Source organism: Octopus sinensis, linkage group LG2 (genome assembly GCF_006345805.1).
Source record: "Octopus sinensis linkage group LG2, ASM634580v1, whole genome shotgun sequence".
NCBI classification, from domain to species: Eukaryota; Metazoa; Mollusca; class Cephalopoda; order Octopoda; family Octopodidae; genus Octopus; species Octopus sinensis.
In genome coordinates, this window is record NC_042998.1 from 54,957,013 (window position 1) to 54,976,512 (window position 19,500).

Genomic DNA, 19,500 nt, shown 5'->3' on the forward strand with positions numbered 1-19,500 from the left:
TAAATTCAGTATCCACAAGAATGTTTTTCCTATATCAATTAATAGCTAAATTACAAGGTGCATTCCAGAAGTTTTGAGATTCTTTTTGGAGACATTTTTTTTTTAAATTCAAAGAAGTACAAAATTCCGGTTTCTTTCACAGTAGGATCCTCTGACTTCAAAGCACTTCGTGAAGGCTTTATGGAAGTCCTCCGAACTGAAGATACTCAGGACCCTTGTCACGGCCTCCTTCAGCTTCTCAGTGTCTTCTAAACTACTGCTCCTGAGTTTCTTCAGCTTCAGAAACAACCAAAAGTTACAGGAAGCAAGGTTTGGACTTGCAGGGAGGGTGAGGGACAGTTTCGATACCCATTTTTGTCAAGTAGTCGGTTACCAGGATTGAATTGTGGACAGGTGCATTGTCCTGGAGCAGGTACCACCGACCTGAGTGGAAGAGCTCTGTCTTTTGCAAAGAAATCTCTTCTTCAACTCTCTCAAAACATACATTATTTACATTATTTACATTTGACGGATATTTGTCCTCATCTTGTTTGTTGTTAACGCAACGTTTCGGCTGATATACCCTCCAGCATTCATCAGGTATCTTGGGGAAATTTCGAACCTGGGTTCTCATTCCTAAGGTATTTTCGGTGTTATTATTATTATTAATATTATTATTATTATTATTATTATTATTATTATTCAGGTCACTGCCTGGAATCGAACTCTCAATCTTAGGGTTAGTAACCCGCGCTCTTAACCACTACGCCATATAAAATAATAATAATAATAATAATAATAATAATAATAATAATAATAATAATAACACCGAAAAATACCTTAGGAATGAGAACCCAGGTTCGAAATTTCCCCAAGACACCTGATGAAGGCTGGAAAGTATATCAGCCGAAACGTTGTGTTAACAACAAACAAGATGAGGACAAATATCCGTCAAATGTAAATAATGTGAATAATGTACATATTTCCTCATCTCTTAAATATAGAACCCCTCAAAACATCTACAAAGTACTCTTTGTTGACCATCTGGCCAGAGGGATCCCAGTGGATGTAAATGATGCTCTTGCTGTCGAAAAAGGGGATCGTCATGAGATTTTTGGTGGACTTGCTTTGCCTGGTTTTCTTGGACCTGAGGGAGCCAGGGGGCTTCCACTGGGCTCTTTGTTCCTTGATCTCTGGATCATAGTAGTAGGTCTAGCTTTCGTCACAGGTCACCAGATTATCAAGTACACTTGGATTGGAGACAAATATCTCAACCATTTCCCTGCTGTCACCTTTGTGCCCTTCCTTCTGTTTGTCACTGAGCACCCTTGGAATGAAGTTTGCACATATTTTAAGTATGTTCAGGTGTTCATGAATAATGTTCTGTGCAGTTTCCACAACTCCAAGCTTTATGCTTATTCTCCTTTAGACTCATGTCAGTATGCATCCAGAAAATTGCAAATTTTCTCAACCAGCTCCGATGTTCTGATGTCCCTCTCCCTCCCACATCTCTCATTGACTCTCACCTCATCTCTCTAGAGTCTTTGAACCTCTTGTGTCAAAGAAAAACATATGCTCAGCTCGTAAGTTAATCCATAAGCAGTTTAGAGCATTTCATAAGTTTCAGTAGAGTTTTTGCCCAGTTTAATGAAAAACTTTATTGCAAAGCAAGCTTCCAGATCGTCTTCACGTCCCGACTGCATTCTGCGAACAAGTCAGCTATGATAAGCAGTGTTTAATAGGATGTGTTCAAAGTGTCGTTACAACCGTTTTCTTTAAAATCATGATAACAAAAGTTTGCAGATCAGCATATTAGATGGAAAACATTGATATATTAAAATTACAATAATTGGAGCAGTTATAACTGCCTCTCCCAAGAAAAAAGTCCTGAAATGCACCTCATACCATTTTTAGGTAAAAACTAAACGAAAAACCTTATTCCCCTAGATCTATATTGTCGTGTATTGAACTCTTGTTTCAGTCATTTGACTGCGGCCATGCTGGAGCACCGCCTTTAATCGAGCAAATCGACCCCGGGACTTATTCTTTGTAAGCCCAGTACTTATTCTATCGGTCTCTTTTGCCGAACCGCTTAGTGACGGGGACGTAAACACACCAGCATCGGTTGTCAAGCGATGTTGGGTGAGGGGAGCAAACACAACACACAAACATACACACATATATATATACATATATACGACGGGCTTCTTTCAGTTTCCGTCTACCAAATCCACTCACAAGGCATTGGTCAGCCCGGGGCTATAGCAGAAGACATTTGCACAAGATGCCACGCAGTGGGACTGAACCCGGAACCATGTGGTTGGTTAGCAAGCTACTTACCACACAGCCACTCCTGCGCCTATTATGTACATTTGTCTAAATATTCATTAGAAGTTCAATACACAATATATATTAGCTAGCCCAGTATGTTACAGATCATTGGATGACACTGAGTTTTCCACTTCTCACAATGAATCTTTATAAATGCATTTAGTCCTCTCTTCTCAGAGTTAGTCATACGTTGTACTTCCTAATTACTCTTATCTGTTTTTTTTTTATCTTTTACTTGTTTTTAGTCATTAGACTGTGACCATGCTGGGGCACCACCTTGACGGGCTTAGTCAAACAAATCGACCCTAGTAATTTTTTAAAATTTTGGTGTCACTGTTAGCGAATCGCTAACAAAGTAACACTGGTTGTCAAGCGGTGGTAGGGGACAAACACAAAGATATATATCCTTCTTCCCTAGCGTCTAATAATACTTTATTTGTTCCACGTCCTTGCGTTGTTGTCTTTTTGTTTTCTTGTTTGGATTAACTATATATATATACACTTGGAAATTGATGCGTCATGCTCAATTAAATAATAGATAATAATAACTAATATATAATATATATATATATATATATATATATATAATACATTTTAGGGTAGCAAAAAATTCTAGAAAAATTCTCCGCTACCAGCGGTCAAGTGAGAAAGAAAAAATAGTCAATAGACTATGTAATATACATTCAAACATATAAGGGATGGCCATAATAGGACATCCAACTCATTTAACTGCTCTTTCTAGTGAGTCGGATGTCCTATTATGGCCATCCCTTATATGTTTGAATATATATATATATATATATATATATATATATATATATATACAGCATATATGGGTACAGGACGTCGGCATTGCCGTTGTTTGAGTTAGTCAAATAGAAGTCCTATCAGAGGATGATGTGGAAGAATGTTTGGGAGCCATAAAGAAGAAAGCTACATTTTTTAGCAGAGGAATAAAACACGGCACGGCGGAGGTGAGGTTTACCACCAGAGAAGAGCCGGCCTCACATTCCACCACTATTCTGCGGTCGGACAAGGTAGCGCTGCTGCCCACGTACAAGGGCAGGTGCAGTCTTCGAATTCGAATAGGGAGAGTACCACTTGAAATAAAAACAGAGTGGTTGGTGGTAGCTATTCTGGCTGCAAATGAGGACAGTCTAGAATTAGGTATTTCTTTATTATGATTATAAAAATCGATTACACAGAAGGACAAATACAGGACATACATATAAAAAACATTTAAGAGATTCGTTTAAAAATTTTCATTTACATTTGGGTTATTCATTATAACATAAATGTCCTTTACATGACCAGTAGAACAAACAACAGTACATGAACTTATAATCTCACTGGAGTTTTTACACCCCGGCAATTTATGAGGCCCTGCAGCTTTTATTTCCTCTCTCTCCTCCATGGTCAAGCTGGGTTTCTGACACCCACCTTTTTTTCCACTTCCTTCCATCTTTTCTCATACACACCCCGTGGTAAGATCCTCTTTTCCAGCCCCATTTTGCTCTTCAGATGATATCTGAAGTAAGTGAGCAAGCCGGGGCCGGAGACAAAGGCTCCTATCGCGGCTCCTTCCATCCTTGTTCTCCACATGCATTCTTTTACTACTGCAACCGTGCAGTGAAAACATGCCTCACCTTCCTTCGAGAGTCCAGTTGGCGGTATCATCTTAATCATAGACTCAGCCGACAGCTACTCGTCCCAGATGCGATAACACGTTGTTCTGCGTAACTTATCAAGTCGGACAACTTTCGACAGTGAACAAAAGCGTGCTGGACGGTTTCATCGTCCAACTCGCACCTTGGACACGTCGGTGGCACTGAAACTCCGTGCCGCGATAACTTCTCGCGAACAGGTAAAGCATTCCTATAGCACTGCCAGGCCAGGGATCTTTGGAAATTATCCAAATACCCCGACCTGAAAGTTTTTTTAAACAGGTTGGTAAGCTGGTCTTCGTCAAACCCCAGAGCCCCTCCTAGGACGTCGTCGTTTTTTGCCTCTACCAGCCCTCTATAAAATACCGAGGTGGTATTTCCGCAGCCGGCCTTGCCCGCCTTGTGGATCAGCGTGAGTGCCTGTCGGCACTCCTTTTGCCATGGAGTCAGTTTCCATCTTTTGATGTAACCGGGTTTAAAATTCACTAAGGAGGCCGGTCTCGGGAAAAATCCCCCTGCCAGCGGACTCCACACCTTATCACATTCCAGGTGGTGCCAGAGATGCCTTAGCCTCAACGCATGTCTGCGCATCATCAACCAAGGCATTCCTAACCCACCCTTTAACGGTTCCTGGCAGCAAACGGAGCGCCTCACAAGTGGCTTTCCTCCTTTCCACAAAAAGCGGAAAAGGATTCGCTCCAACTTGTTAAGCCATGAATCGGGGCAAGGGACAACGGTCAGGCGGTAGGTGATTACAGATGCAATGAACATCTGCACCACCTCCGCCTTTCCTTTCAAGGACAGAAACCTTCCGGACCAGTCCGTACTACGGCTTCCACCTTGCTTGTCACCTCACTCCAGTTCTTCTCCGTTTGGGAGTCTGGCCCAAACCAAACTCCCAGCAACTTAACAGGGCCATCCGTCCAGTGTCCCACGACACTGGACGATATCGACTTGCTCCTCCAGGTGCCGAGGCGCAAGCCAACCGATTTGTCCTTGTTAACCTTTGCTCCTGCCACCGCCTCGTATCCTCTGATAGCCTCCTCTACACAAGGTAGTTGGGCCTCTTTGGACACGATGAGGGTGACGTCATCCGCATAAGCAGTAACCGTCCTCCCACCTCCGATTTCATCCGAGTTACTCCCCAGCCTCTCCAACTTTCGCAGCAATGGCTCAAGAGCCAATACGGTTAGGTAACCGTTTATCTGGACGGTGGACTTGATGCCGCTATACATAGCGGAGATCCACCCGCGAAATTCAGGGCCCAGCCCAGCCGCTTCGAGGACCGTCGCCAGGTACCCATGGTCTACCCTATCGAAGGCTTTACTTTGGTCTAAATGGACCATTACCCCGCCTTTGCCGGCTAATTTACCCACCCTATCTAAGGTGTAGCGTATAAGGTGAAGGTTGTCCTGGATCGACCTGCCTGGAATTGCACATGTCTGTGCTCTCCCTACAAGTTTCTCCACGACAACCGTCAACCTTTTTGCCAACACCTTGGCCAAAATCTTTAACTCTACATTAAGTAGAGTTATGGGCCTGTAGTTACTAATGTTATCCCCCTTGCTCGGGTCTTTCTGGATTAGCGTCACCACTCCCCGGCTTACAGAACTGGGAATTCTCCCATTCTGCTGCCAGTTCGTGTAGACACCCGCCAGTATTCCCCCGAACAAGTCCGGCATACTTTGGTAAAACTCGTAGGGCAGACCATCCAACCCCGGCGACTTCTCCCCGGCGCATCCGGCCAGTATCTCCTTTATCTCCGCGGGAGTGATCGCTCCTTCACAGCACTCCACCTCACGCCCCGCGAGCCGCGGTCCGCCGGCTAGGAAGTCCTTTAAGGCTCTCCCCCGATCCAGCGAACCACCACCCCCGAACACGCGGGCGAAATGCTGGTGAAGAAACTTTTGCATCTCCTCCTGTCCATAGATCTTTTGTCCCTGTTCGTCAGTCAAAGATTTGATTGAGGCTCTGTTGCCTCTCTGACTCTCCACACGACGGGCCCATCCGGCCACGTTAATACCTTCTCGTTTCCCAGCGCGTAGCTTAGCTCTGACTCTGCAACCTTCGTGTTTGGAGTTAAGGTGACGGTACAATACCGTCCTTGCCGCCAATACTCCGGATGCAGAGCCAGCTTCCATTGCCTCGTCTAGATTCTTAACTAAATCGCCCTCTAGACTAGCCCTATCTATCCTTAGCTGATTGCTAAATCTAACGGACTCTGAACGAATGGCTCTTTTGAGGGCGTGCCACCATCTATTGTTAATGATGGTGCCACACAATGCCCTCTGAACTAACACCTTAATCCGGGTACGGAAGTCTTCACAATTCAAAATAGCCTTGTTCAGCTTCCAGTACCCGGGTCCCTGTCTATGACACTTGTCTAATTGCATCCTACACGTCACAAATTTGTGATCCGAGTAAGGTACAATATGAAATTGTGGACAACTAAACGTATCCTTATCTCTTTTCTTATAAATATCCTATCTAGATACGATCTGTGTGAGCCGTCGTTGTTACTCCACGTCCACTGTGGAACGCTCGGCTCATCCAGTCGGTAACGGTCCACTAGATCAAAGCTCTCTAGTAGACCCTTGAGGCTAGGGTTCCCCTTCCTATTGGTTGAGCCAACATTGTCGATCCGCGCTTCAAGGACAGTGTTAAAGTCCCCTACTAGGATTACTGTTTTCGACGTCGCTAAAAAGGGCTCCAGGTTCCGAAAAAACCCATCTGTTTACCCTCGTTCGGGCGTAGACAGCTACCAACCTGAAGGACTGTTTACTTACGTGAGTCACATCCAGGACAACCAGCCTGCCTTCTGGGTCCAGAAAGACAGTACTTACCTGCAAGTCCAAGCTCTTCCTGATAAAGACTGCCACGCCTCTGCCTCTTCCTCGGCTAGGAGAAATAAATTTCTCGAAACCATTTAGAAGAGGCGAGAACGCTTGGGTCTCGCTCATCTTGGACTCGGTTGCAATAGCTATATCTACACCATGTGTCGTGAGGTCGTTCAGGAAACAAATTTGTTTCCGTTTCGACCCCATTCCACGTACATTTATACAACCCAGCTTAGCCATTGTAGGTGAGAGAGAAAAATAAATGTACTCACGGTTGGGAAAGGGAGCATGACAGTTTGAATCTGCCTGCTTCCCCTTCTTCCTCCCTTGTAGTTGCTGCTGCAGGGCTCTTGACCGGCGTTGCCACCGGGCTCTGGGTGGGTGTGGTTGCCGGGGTTATTACAAGTTTGCCCTCCATTACCTCTTTGGTCACGTCTCTGATCAGTCGGTTCCTCAGATGCTCCTGAAGAACCTCCTCCTTCCACTCGTCCTCCCCTACCTTCGCGAAGCGAGCGGTTGCTTTCACATCTGTGGCCCTACTATACAACACAAATCTTGAAAATTTACAACACTTATACACTCTTTCGTTTTTCTCATCGAAAGCAATGATCCTCTCGTTCTTCTGTAAACACTTTTTTACGTCTTGTTTTATGGGGAGGGGCTTGGCAAACTGTTTCCCAATGAAAACAGTGCCATGGGGGTAGGGTTGGGGGATTTGCTTGGTGTGTGTGTCTGCTGTGTTTGCTGTTTTTTTCTTTGTTTGGGGAGGGGAGTCCTGGGTATTGTCTTTTTTTCTTTTATGTGTGACTTGCGTGTAGTCCATTGGTTCTGTACAGTCCGTTTTTGTTTCCATACTTGTCTTCGTCTTTTTGTTATCTTTTTCTATCTTCTCCCCTTCAGTGTTGGGGACACTTTGAGGAGGCGCTTCGTCTGTTCTCTTCTTTTTTATACAATTCGATCGGACGTGACCCTTCTCTCCACACTTGAAGCATCTGGGTCTACGTCCCTCTACTGAAACTCTCATGGACGTACCGTCTTCATTGAAGATTCTATCGGGCAGGTTTTCTAAGATTTTGTTCTCCGCCTGCACGAGGAGTTCCAGGGTCTGTCCCTTCCATCGTACCACCTCTTTCTTTCTCATCTGCAGTATCGATATCTCCCGTTCAATATTGTGCAGGACCGCTGCTGCTACCCACATAATGTCGTACCCTCTGGGTATGTCCTCGACCAGCAGTTTTGCTGTACGTTTCCCCATGTACGAGGGTAGCAGCATGATGTCGTCGTTTTTCAGTGTCAACGACGACACCTCTCTCGCTACCTCGGCTGTGTCAAAATGTGCCTCAACCGTAGCACTGCGCGCCCCTCGGACGACATGACGAATTTTGTCCCACACCGGGGACAGGCACTTTTCGACCATTTCATTCTTTACATCCATTATTTTCTCTCTTTGAAGCTGTATACTTTGTAAATAACTATTCTCTCCTTAATCTCTTGTACCTTTGCCTGCGGCGGTACAAGCCTTATCTCGCCTCCTTCCACCTTTACCAGGTTCCTGAATTCGTACAATTGTTCGATTTTGAACTCCACATCCATCATGGCACCGCCCACCGCGGCCGAAAATGACTGTTTGGGTACTTCTTTTTCCTTTGTTTCACTTTTTCCCATCACGGGAAAATCCTCCTTCGACGTCAAGTCGAAATCCATTACCTCGAAGGTAATATCAATACAGGTAATACAATATAAATTTTCTGCCCCGTAGGGCGAAAATTACCGTTATACAACGGGCACTGTTCAAAACAATCAGCACCAACAATAATAGCACAAATCCGAACTCTCTTAAATGAAGGCAGCAAATTTCTCACAACGCAGATGAAAAAAGAAAGCAATAATAAGGACAGTCTAGAATTAGGACCAGTAGATAGAACAAGCATGATATATATATATATATATATATATATATATATATATATATACTCGCATACGAAGAGTTTCTTTCCGTTTCTTTCTACCAAATCCACTCTCAAGGCTTTGGCCTGCTCGGGGGTATAGTAGACACTTTCCCACGGTGCCACTGAACCCGGATCCATGTGGCTAGAAAGCATAAATAAATCAGAAGTAATGGAGGATCAGCACTAATCTCCCATTTCCATATGAAAACTGTTCTCATCGCCTACCATGAATTACGAACTTAATTTTTGCGTTTAGGCGTTTGGTGTGTGACGAAAAGAATGTTTTTTTTATTTTTTTTACTTGTTTCAGTCATTTGACTGCGGCTAAGCTGGTGCACCGCCTTGAAGGTTTTAGTCGCTCAAATCGACCTCAGGACATTTTTTAAAGCCTAGTATTTATTTTATCGGTCTCTTTTCACCGAACTGCCAAATTACGGGGATGTAAACATACCAACACCCGTTGTCAAGCGGTGGTGGCGCACAAACACAGACAAAAGATACAACCTGCGAGTACGCTTTAGCGGGTACGATTTCATTGGACAACGCCCCTGGGAAATGCAAAAGCGAGAGTCCATATTGTTTTGAATTTATGGCTGCTTCATATGGCTAGGTATTCCGTCGGTATACAACAGTTCAGTGACACGAGTGCTGTTGGTCAATTTTTGTGACCCAAGTTTTGATAGACTGTAGAGTCCACCATCGAAGCGGTATTTAATACCTACTCTAAGGTTGCTATGAAAATTATTATATACGATACACGTTTCGTATTTATACAATCATTTGATTATGTATCTACACTGCATGGTAACACATTAGCTCTGCTAAGATAATATGCTCGGAAACACTAGGAGCAGATAAAAAAGTTTGAGTAAAATGATACATTCCTTTCTTCTATAGGCACAAGGCTTGAAATTTTGAAGGAAAGAGTAAGTGGATTACATCAACACCCGTGCTCAACTTGTACTTAATTTATCGACTACGAAAGGATGAAAGGTGAAGTCGACGGGTGCTCTTGGTCAGTCTTTGTGACCGAAGTCTGGATAAAATGTAGAATCCACCATCGAAGCAGTATTTGATCCCTACACAAGGGTTGCTATGAAAATTACATATGATACACATATTCGTATCTATGCAATCATTTGACTATACACGATGGTTCTTTAACATTGCTAGGATTAACATACAGGGTTGACCAAAAGTCACCCGACAGTAAATCTAAATTCTATAAATATTTAATATTCAACTTCATTTATCAATTCCAATTATGAATGTTTAATAATTGAATGCTGTGAGTTAAAATCACCCTTTTTTTCTTTTTTTTTTTTTGGCGCAACATTTGTCTATTTATTTGCGAAGTCTCATTTAGTTGTTAAACATAAATAAATCTTGGAATTATATGGGTTTGATTTACTGTCAGGTGACTTTTGGCCAAACCTGTATTTGAAAACAGTAGAAGCAAATAAAATTTTGTGTAAAATGATATATTCCTTTCTAATATAGGCACAAGGCCTGAAATTTCGAGGGAAGATGTAAGTCGATTATATCAACACCAGTGCTCAAGTGGTACTTATTTTATCGACTGCGAAAGGATAAAAGGTAATCTCGACCTCGGCGGAATTTGAACTCAGAATATAAAGAGGACTGAAATGCCGCTAAGTAGTTTGGACTGCATGCTAATGATACTGTCAGCTCGCTGCCTTTTTGCATAAAATTATATATTAACAGTAGATTCATTACTGATTTTATATTTATAATTAACGCGACCACAAAATAGAAAACGATTGCGATCTCGACTCGTCGGGAGTTTACTTCTCCTCATTATGATGATCACCATTATTTTATATTGCATTCTGTTTTACTAACCACCAATCATGTTTTATGTGAATGGAAATGAGAAACTGAGTCTTTCATTCCTTCCTAAAGAGCTTTAGCAAAGTAAGTGAAAACGCTTCAATTGCTCAGGAATCGAAACCCGGTTGTAACTTTGGCTCACCGAAATCAGATTTTTTTTTTTTTTTTTTTTTGATTTGTTTTCTTTCTTTGAAGCGCTCTCCGTCATAAATAAATAATATTGGTTTCTGACCTTGGCAAAAGGGAATTAGTTTATAAGAGAAAGGAAATGAAAATAAAATAGAGCCTATGTGCTTACAGGAGACATATAACCTGCCTGTCTGGAGGAAAAGGAAATTCTCAACAGAAAACACGAAATAATATCACGAGAGAAAAAAATTCGAAAGAAAACATTTAACTAACGATGTACCAGATTACTGTGCTTCCTGCTGGATAACGAAATGATTGCAAATAAAAAGGTTTGGTTTCAAGTTTCACCATTAACACCCAGACTTCGTTATTGTTGCAGCCTACGCTGTGGTCAGTGTTAACTTTGAGGGAGACGGAAATAAAATTTCGGTTCCATCTACTTAAAGCCCTACTTCACCTTTGAACCGGACGTGATTGCAGACTGGAATCTGAAACATTAGACGTTCAAGTTTTAATAAATCTTATTTGATTGTGTTGGTAGACGATCGAGTATCCTTACGTATAAGGGGTCAATATGTAAAAAGACCTATAAGGCGGCGAGATACCAGAATCGTTAGTATGCCGGTAAAAATTATTAGCGGCATTTCGTCCGTCTTTACGTTCTGAGTTCAAACTCCGCCCATGTCGACTTTGCCTTTTATCTTTTTGTGACCGATAAAATAAGTACCAGTTGAACAATGAGGTCGACTTACACCCTCTCCTGAAATGGCCGGCCTGGTGCCAAAATCTGAAACCAATACGTGAAAAGATCTATGAGTGAAATATAAATTAATGGCTAAGATTTTAATTTTTGATTTACTTAAGAATGAGATGGGAACCCTCGCTACATTAGACATTGAGAGAGAGAGAGAGAGAGAGAGGAGAGAGAGAGAGAGTGGCTTCCTTTGTTAGCACCAAATAACCGATAACTCATATGTAAAATATATGAGAATCATATGGAAATACGGTGGATTTCCATTGATTTCAATTGCTCGATCAACATAATCTACTACTTGAAGTAGCGAGTAAATAGCCGTGTATTTCACAATGTCGTATGCATTTAAGTCAATTCTCAAGTTGCGTTACTTTGACACAATGACAAAGCTAGCCCTTTGAATTACAGCTACTATTCACTTTTGCCAGCTGAGTGGGCTGGAGCAACGTGAAATAAAGTGCCTTGCTCAAGGACACAACGCGCCGCCAGGAACCAAACTCACGATCTTGAGTCGAATGATCCAAAGCCACGCACCTTCATGTTATCTTATCCAGTAAAGAAATTAGAATACAAAAGCAGTTTCGGTGAACACTGTTAGATAAGGAAAATCTCCTGCGCAGCTTCTTCTTTTTCCATAAGGAATTGTCTACAACGTAAGAGATGTTCTGCATGAAACATAGGTCACTCTCATGTTTGACTCTATACACAGCAAAGCCAGCAGTTACAACATACTTAGTACTGCATTTGGCCAAATACTCATTAATTTGGGAAATTAATGTATTTTGTTAAGTTCCTCTAACACTATTAGACTTTACTGTGATTCAAAAGAATTCGAGTGTGTTGGTCGTGGTAATGTTGAAATATTATCATGTAGTATAGATGCATTGTCGAACATCTGCATAGAGACAGAGATATCTGTCTGATATAACAATAATTTTCAGGATGACCTTTAAATTTGTCTTCTAAAACATAAAAATGGAAAAATTAACATGAAAACTGAAAAAATTATCTTACTGAATCTTATAATATTTTTATAACAAATCATACCATGCCTATTGAGGAGGCCAGACGTTAACAATGTGTTGAAGTATTGAATCAAAAGGATCTAACTCTTTTAATCCAATTTCTTGTCGCCACATTAACTCGATTTTTTTAGTGGGGAGATAACCCAATTTCTTAATGGCAATTTTTTAATGGGGGTGAGATAACCAAAAAGTACCAATATTAATTCAATGATGTTATTTATAGACCACAAATGAAGACGCTAATAATACTTTCAAATTTTGGCACAAAGCCAGCAAATTCGGGAGTAGGGTAAGTCAATTACATCGATCTAACTACACAACTGATACTTATTTTATCAACCACGTAAGGATGAAAAACAAAGCCGGCCTCGATGGAATTTGAACTCAGAACGTAGAGACGGACGAAATGCCGGTAAGAATTTTGTCTAGTGTACTGAGGATTCCGCTAGCTCGCCACCTTACACGAAGCTAGTAATAACGTTATCTGAATATTCTTACCGAACTATACAAGATTTTCAGTTCCGAAGAATATGGAAGTTAGATTTCATAACCTTCAAGTTTTAAAATTCTTGATTGATCACAGTAAAATAAACAACCGACAGTGCAACGCAGGAGTGGCTGTTTGGTGCAGGAGTGGCTGTTTGGTAAGTAGCTTGCTAACCAACCACATGGTTCCGGGTTCAGTCCCACTGCGTGGCATCTTGGGCAAGTGTCTTCTGCTATAGCCCCGGGCCGACCAATGCCTTGTGAGTGGATTTGGTAGACGGAAACTGAAAGAAGCCTGTCGTATATATGTATATATATATAAGTGTGTGTGAATATGTTTGTGTGTCTGTGTTTGTTCCCCTAGCATTGCTTGACAACCGATGCTGGTGTGTTTACGTCCCCGTCACTAAGCAGTTCGGCAAAAGAGACCGATAGAATAAGTACTGGGCTTACAAAGAATAAGTCCCGGGGTCGATTTGCTCGACTAAACGCGGTGCTCCAGCATGGCCGCAGTCAAATGACTGAAACAAGTAAAAAGAGTAAAAAGAGTAAAGAGAAAGAGTAAAAGAGGATCAATAATACGCTGTCTGCGACGTAATTCCATGTGACTTTTCTGGGAGTTGCATGATTATAGAAACTTTTAGAGAATATACAAAATTCATTCCAACAACCTGTCCAGCTCTCAAAATCCCCATCGACGAAAAGAATTGATTAGCTATGTCTCATGATGAAGTAGAGGAAAGGCGCAACCAATTGAACTAACACCAGCATTTCACTGGTTGTTATTTCATTGATACCAGTATGACGGAAGGCAGAGTTGATCCTGGCGGGATTTGAAAGTCAGGATGTAAATCGACGTAACTTTAACTAAATTCTACAACACATGTATTTCCGGTGCTCTACCGTTTTTCTGTTAATTTAAACAAATAAATACGTTGCTATTTGACAAGAGAAAAATGCCTGTTCAATAAGAGGTATGAATGTTCTTGAATGAAATGTTCTTGAATGAAATGCTCTTGAATGAAATCGAAGTAGTGTAGCGAAGCCACATCTTGTCAACTGTTAGACACTTTAAACATGAAACATCATTCACGGGATTTAAATTTCTTTTCTTATATCTAGAATTATCTATCAGCAAAGTTTAAAGGTGAAGAAATTCTGAAATCTGTCTAAATATTGCTCTGTGTCTGCAGAATTTTCTTCCTGAAAGATGAGATATCGTAACCAATTCCTACGTGACTTTTTCAAATATATTTTTAAAATATTCTTCAGGCCCTGGTCATGACATTAAAATGACTTGTACATAAGAACGTACGTAAGCATATGTGTGTGTGCGTGTGCGCGTATATATATATATATATATATATATATATATATATATATATATATACATATATATACATACACACATATACAAACACGTATGCATATATAAACACACAGTCATATATATATATATATATTATATATATATATATATATATATATACACACACATATGCATATATATATACACACACACACATAGCTATATGTATAGGAGATCTTGCAATTTCTATACATAGGGTATACAATATATATGATATGCTATATATATATATATATATATATATATATATGTATATATTGGCAAGGCTGGCCTGCTATAATTTGTGGGATATATATATATAATATATATATATATATATATATATATATATATATATATAAATGTACATATATACATTTGTATGTATGTATATATATGTGTGTGTGTGTGTGTGTGTACGTGTACATAAATATATGTACACGCACACACACATACATACAACATATGTATATAACCGGCCCACTATGGCGAATGCACATAAACACAAACACACACACACATAATATATTGACAGAAACAAACAGAAAAAGGACGATTATTGATGGGTGTCTTCAAATATTGCTATAATAATGTATCTATAATTCATATTCAGTGATTTTTCAGCGCCTACATACATATAGCACGGGAACTTTTCAAGTAACTTTAACAATATATTGAAGCAATGAGAGATATTACGTGCGAATAAAGAAAGTTATACTGTTCAGCTGTATACACCTCTCCCCCTCCCTTTCGTTCTCTCACTCCTTTCATTACCTCACTCACAGACTCACTCATACACATGCTTTCAGCTTGGTAAGGAGCTTGCTTCCCAACCACATGGTTCCGGGTTCAGCCTCACAGCATGGCCCCTTGGGCAAGTTTCTTCTGCTGTAGCCTCCGACCGACCAACGCCATGTGAATGGATTTGGTAAGCGGAAACTGAAAGAAGCCCGTCGTATATATATATATATATATATATATATATATATATATATATAATATATATATATATGTGTGTGTGTGTGTCTGTGACCCCAACCATCACTTGACAACCGATGATGTGCTTACGCGCCCGTAACTTAGCGGTTCGGCAAAAGAAAACGATATGTATGTACATATATATATATATATATATATATATATGTATGTATGTATATGTGAACAGAGATTAATCTCTCTTTGCTCTATTGCACCATATGGGCTTAACTCTTCTCCCCTCTTTATCTAACCATCCTCCTCTCTCCTCTCTTCCTCTCACATCTACTTCCTCCCACCCGCCTCTCCTTTCTTCCTCTGTTACCTACTTCTCCTCTTCACTCCTACGCACCTTCTCCCTTCCACCCTCTCCCTTCATCGTCACCCCTCCCTCGTTACACATTCGAACCCCACCATCCCTATACATCCCACCCCACCCCACCCTTGCTTTCCACACTCTCCACTCCTCCACACCCCATACAGCACGAAACCACCACACCACTCCACACACCACCCCACACCACCATTCCAAACTACACACCACCCTGCGCACTGTAGCACTGACCATTTCCCAGCACCCACACCATCATCCACACACCTACACATGCACGCACGCACACGTCTAGATCACCATCCCCCTTCCATACGCACATACAGGCTCTCACATACACACGCACGCGCACCTTCGTTTTCGGATCACCACTACTTTATTATCTCCCCTTCTTCCTAGCTCTCTTGTGTAACCCCTCTGTCTGGTAATCGCCATAATATATGGCTAGACACTAAACCTTTTTTATTTTCTCTTCCTGTTTATTTCTGTGTTCCTTTCTGTCGAAGAGCATATGGGAACCGATATTAAGGAAGGATAGGAAAATATTAGATTTATAAGCACTAAAATTCACTAGAAATATATTCTTGAAGAAATATATTCTTATACTAGAAAATATTCTTGAAGGATCTCATATTGTTTATTTTTCATCTTTTACTTGTTTCAGTCATTGAACTGCACCCATACTAGGGTACCACCTTGAGGAATTTACTCGATCATATCGATCCCAGTACCTATTTTCAAAGTCTAAAACTTATACTACCGGTCACTTTTACCAAACCGCTAAATCACGGTACGTACACAAACCTACACCGATTGCCAAGCGGTACTGTGAGACAAACACAGCACAAAGCTAAAGATACACACACACACACATGCACACACACGCATCCACATACACACGCACGCACACACACACACACACACACACACACCACACACTCCCCTAAACACACACACACACAAACACATACGATGAACTTTCAGTTTCCGCCTACCAAATCTATTCAGAAAGCTATGGTCAGCCCGGGGCTATAACAGAAGATACTTGCCCAAGGTGTCGAACAGTGGACTAACCCTAGGACCAAATGGCCGGGAAACAAGTATCTTACACACACAGCCACTCTTGCGCTTACAGCCCCCCTCCACCCTGTATCTTATAAGCGACAGAACTTGGCTATAATGTTTGAGCTTGTGGAAATATTTCAGTGTTGTTCTCAATATACATTCTTTAATCTTTTCTTTTAATCTTTTATTTGTTTCAGTCATTTGACTGCGGCCATGCTGGAGCACCGCCTTTAATCGAGCAACTCGACCCCGGGACTTATTCTTTTGTAAGCCCAGTACTTATTTTATCGGTCTCTTTTTGCCGAACCGCTAAGTAACGGGTCATAAACACCCCAGCATCGGTTGTCAAGCAATGCTAGGGGGACAAACACAAACATACACGCACACACACATATACATATATATATATATACATATATACGACGGGCTTCTATCAGTCTCCGTCTACCAAATCCACTCACAAGGCTTTGGTCGGCCCGAAGCTATAGTAGAAGACACTTGCCCAAGGTGCCACGCAGTGGGACTGAACCCAGAACCATGTGCTTGGTAAACAAGTTACCACACAGCCTACATTGATTACTTTCATCTGTAAAATGGTCTTTAATTTAAAGGGAAGAGAAATTCAATTACGTGGTATTCACTGCTTTCTCAAAGTATTAAGAACGTGAGTGAAATGAAAAGATATGAACGAGAATCAAACTAGATTTCTGACTCTGTTAGTTATGATTTCAGCTCTTCTTTACAGTACCTACAATGGAGGAGATGAGTCACTGTTATCACTAGAAGTCGAGCGTCCATCACTGCCGAAACCAAGCAAGGTCGAAATCACGTGAACTGGCGGTCTCGGCCCTGGAGGTTGCATGGATTTATCTACCCGCTAGAGATATAATACAAGAGTGCATTTTGCACCAAAAGCCAATATGAGATCTTCTCTCATGGTAACTACCGCAGTATGGTTTATTCTAACTGAACATCCACGTTAAAGTGGGCATATAACCTCCCAGTATCAAAACTGTCTATGTTGCTAATATATATATATATATATTATATATATATATATATAAAATCCACCGGCTAATCACCTATTCTGGTATTACTTTTCTATATATCGCTAGCGGGCAGATGAGTCGCTGCTATCTCTAGCAGTCGGGTGTCCATCATTGACGAGACCAATGAAAGTCGAAATCACGTGAACTGGTGGTCTCGGCGCTGGAGATGGCGGGGATTTATCTCCCAACAAGAGTTATAAACAAGATTGCATTTTGCACCAAAAGCCAATAGGATAATTTCTCTCATCGAAGTTTAGATTGTTTAAGTGGGGATAAAACCTCTCAGTACTTGCAATGTATAAGTGTACAAACATTCATCCTGCATTAGCATATTTACCACTCACATTATGTACAATTCCGTTTCTTCATCCGTTTGCGCTTGTTTAAATCTCAGTGGAATAAAGATAATTTCAACATCGGGTATATTTTCCAGTCGAACATATCTGAAAGACAATCAAGTTTAATAAGAAAATATTAATGTTTATTTATAACAAACTACGTTAGATACTGGAAACAAAATCAAAGCCTGCAAGATAGATTTTAGTTCCAGAAACAATCTTTAATCAATTATCATATAATATGAGCTCTTTAGAAGTGTGAAAATTTGCTATATATATACACCAACTCGTGACATATGAGCTTCGATTGTCGTCGATGAAATCATTATAAGAAAGTAGATGTTCTGGGCTTAATAAGAAAGCATTGATCCACCACTGTATACGAAAATACAAACAGCAAATCATTGCGGTTTTTTTTATAGACGTTTAGTTTTTTTTAACGTTTTTTTTATATCGATTTCCTTTCAACACATATTTTGCAGCATTTTTTTTGTTATTTTTGTAATTTTGATTATTAAACCAAATGTGTATTTTATCTATGATGATAATCTCATTTCTTTTTAAGACATCCCAGATTTTCAGATAATGGGAATTTTACTTTGTATTCGGCCAATATATATATATATATTCTGTCAAGAATTCTATTGCTTTATTAAACTTAAGAATATGAAACTGAACTTGACGGTCATTATAAATAGCTTCACAAGGAACATAAATTTTTCTATACATCTAGCTTGCTTACGAACCACATGGTTCTGGGTTCAGTCCCATTGCGTGGCACCTTGGGCAAGTGTCTTTTACTATGTATGTATGTGTGTGTGTGTATACGTTTGTGTGTCTGTGTTCGTTCCCCCACCCCAACTAGGCTACCAAAGAATAAGTCCTGGGGTCGATTTGCTCGACTAAAGGCGGTGCTCCAGCATGGCCACAGTCAAATGACTGAAACAAATAAAAGAGAGTAAAGAGTTAATTTATATTCCAACTAGCAGTATCGCCCGGCGTTGCTCGGGTTTGTAAGGGAAATAACTATATAAGCATTTTTAGAGAGTTATAGCCAAAAAATAGCAAAAAAATGCATTAAAAATGGAAAAAAAATTATGGTAATTTTTTTTTAAATCGTTGACTCATCGTAGACATTTTTAGAGAGTTACTTCCCTTATATAATAGCGAAAAAATGCATTAAAATGGAAAAAAATGATGGTAAATGTTTTTTAAAATCGTAGACTCATCGTAGACGCGCGCTAATACCCAGAAGGGCTCGATATGAATCACGACTATAAGATACCCGGTTTTGGTTAAACTGCACCGCAAAATGTGGGAGTAGTTAGGAATCTAAATCGTAGGAGACAGACACACAACCTTACTTTTATATATAAAGACTAGCAGTAT

At 40.6% G+C, this 19,500-nt stretch overlaps 1 long non-coding RNA gene across 1 annotated transcript; it reads left to right on the plus strand.

Moving 5' to 3' along the window:
- Positions 1 to 287: 287 nt before the first annotated feature.
- Positions 288 to 11,894, plus strand: LOC118762275. Its single transcript, XR_004998029.1, has 3 exons — positions 288 to 412; positions 3,377 to 3,381; positions 11,884 to 11,894. It is a non-coding gene; the product is annotated as an uncharacterized LOC118762275 (long non-coding RNA).
- The last annotated feature ends 7,606 nt before the right edge of the window (positions 11,895 to 19,500 follow it).